This window comes from Myotis davidii, unplaced genomic scaffold (genome assembly GCF_000327345.1).
Source record: "Myotis davidii unplaced genomic scaffold, ASM32734v1 scaffold462, whole genome shotgun sequence".
Classification (NCBI taxonomy): domain Eukaryota; kingdom Metazoa; phylum Chordata; class Mammalia; order Chiroptera; family Vespertilionidae; genus Myotis; species Myotis davidii.
Window position 1 is genome coordinate 389,506 of NW_006293237.1, and position 2,011 is coordinate 391,516.

The window sequence follows — 2,011 nt, forward strand, 5'->3', positions numbered from 1 at the left end:
GCTCCCATTGACCCCTCCATCTGGGCAAACAGCAGTGGGAAAATGGGCTTTGCGGTCACCCAGAAGCAAGTTCAAACCCCAGGTCTGCCATTTACCTTCTGGGCGATCTTGGGTAAGTCACTTGGCCTGTCTGAACCTCCGTTTCCTCATCTGTGAAATGGGGGCAATCGTGGTGCTTACTTCATAGTGACGGGCTGAGGAGTCAGTGAGCAGAGGCGCAGGGAATGCCGGGCATGGCACCACCTGGCTGAGTGACTGTGTGACCTGGGGCTCCTCATTTGGAGGGCGAGGACAATAACAGAATCTTCATCACAGGTTCATGTTCAGATACAATGAGCAAGTGAAGAGAAAGACTCCCTGGCTGTGCTCCGGGGACACACTCCTTGTCCTCTTGGGGCTTCGGGTTCTTCATCTGTCATATGGACTAATGGTGGGCCTTTCAGGGTCGGTGCAAAATAAACGTGCTAATACATGAAATGTGCTCGGAACAGTGGCAGGCTCCATAAATGTGACAGTGTAATAATGGCGATGGGGACTAGTATACTAGCTTTTATAAAGGATTTGCGGAAGTTGGTGCTGGGGGAAGAGGCCTTGGAAACTAGAGGGGGTGAGTGGAAGCAGGAGTGGCTGGAGAGAAGGGAGGCCAGGCCTATCAGTGGTCAGATCAGAGCAGGCAGGAAGCGGAGCGCAGAACAGTGCATCATGGAAAATACCCCCATCTCGGTTGCTCAGGCCTGCCCTTCGCAGCCAGCTCCAGGCCTACTGGTCTTGTGCCCCAGCTCAGCCTCCTCGTGGCTCCTGAAGGGGCTGGACCAGAGGCACAAGAGCCCTGCCAGCATTCCCACTCTTGGTCTCCTGGCACCAAGAGCCTGGCCACTGGCAGCCCTGGGGGTAGTCCTCCACCTTCATCAGGTATCTAGTCATTTTTTAAAAAAATATTTTTATTGATCTCAGAAAGGGAGAGGGATAGATAGAAACATCCATGACGAGAGAGAATCATTGATCGGCTGCCTCCTGCACACCCCACCCTGGGGCTGGAGCCTGCAACCTGGGCGTGTGCCCTGACCGGGAATGGAACTGTGACCTCCTGGTTCATAGGTCCACGCTCAAGCACCGAGCCACGCCGGCTGGGCTCAGGCGTCTAGTCTTGTGCTTGCTCTTTCTGAAGACAGCCAGAAACATGGCATCCAGACCCTCCCTGATGGAAGGTGGGGCCATTCCCAGCCTCCCTTCCCGGAGCCGGCAAGGAGATGGATGGGGTGGGGACAACAGGCCAGGGCCGCTCCCAGCGAGGCCTCCTGCACGGCTTGGAGGGTCTCAGGAGGTTGTGCTGAAGGCCCCGGGAATGCTTCACTGGGCAACAGGCATGCCCATAAAAATACCGTGGCCACCAGGGCTGCAATCTGCCATCTGGGCCCTAGGCCTTCCTTGCCCTGCGGCCGGCTAGGCTCACTCCGGAATTCCTGCGCCCTCAGCGTGACGGCCACGAGCCTAGGGGGGGCGCTGGGGAGGAGCTCCTTACCCAGGCGTCCGGGGCAGGGCTGCTGAGAGTGGGGCCACCGGGGAAGGTCGGGATGGGGCTAATCCCCGCGACAAAGAAATAAGACATGGAGCTTGGGAAAGCTGGCAGGGAGTCAGAGGAATATCTGGGAACTGGGAGTGGCAGTTAGAGGGGCGCCTTCTCAGCCACCTCCTGGCCCCCAGGCTCTGGACTGCCCAGGAGCCTTGCCCATCTGCGCGCTCCATCTGCGCGCTCCTGGCTGCCGGAGATCGAGGCCCGCGCACCCCGCCTGGGCTGGGCGCCTAGGATTAGGGGGCACTCGTGGGGAGAGCCCAGAGACGCAGGAATCCTGCCTTGGGTGGGGAGGCGTCCAAACACCTCAAGACGGGGACACGGCTGGGACGGCGTTGCCTGTGAGTGCCCATAGGTCGCCAGCACCCTGGAGGGCAGAGAGGGCTGGGGGAGGGGAGATGGGTGTCTCCTACTCGACTCCTCTCTCCAAGACCCAGC

The 2,011-nt window shown here is 59.3% G+C and overlaps 1 protein-coding gene across 4 annotated transcripts in view; it reads left to right on the forward strand.

The window, feature by feature from the left end:
* The first annotated feature begins 1,832 nt into the window (after nt 1-1,832).
* Nucleotides 1,833-2,011, forward strand: part of L1CAM (L1 cell adhesion molecule) — a 25,624-nt gene continuing 25,445 nt past the window's right edge. For 3 of the 4 annotated variants that reach the window (XM_006766926.2, XM_006766928.2, XM_006766927.2), the window contains exon 1: nt 1,833-1,914. The gene's annotated coding sequence lies outside the window, so the exon portion shown is untranslated. The remainder of the gene's footprint in view (nt 1,915-2,011) is intronic. The other variant, XM_015566012.1, reaches the window with a different exon arrangement.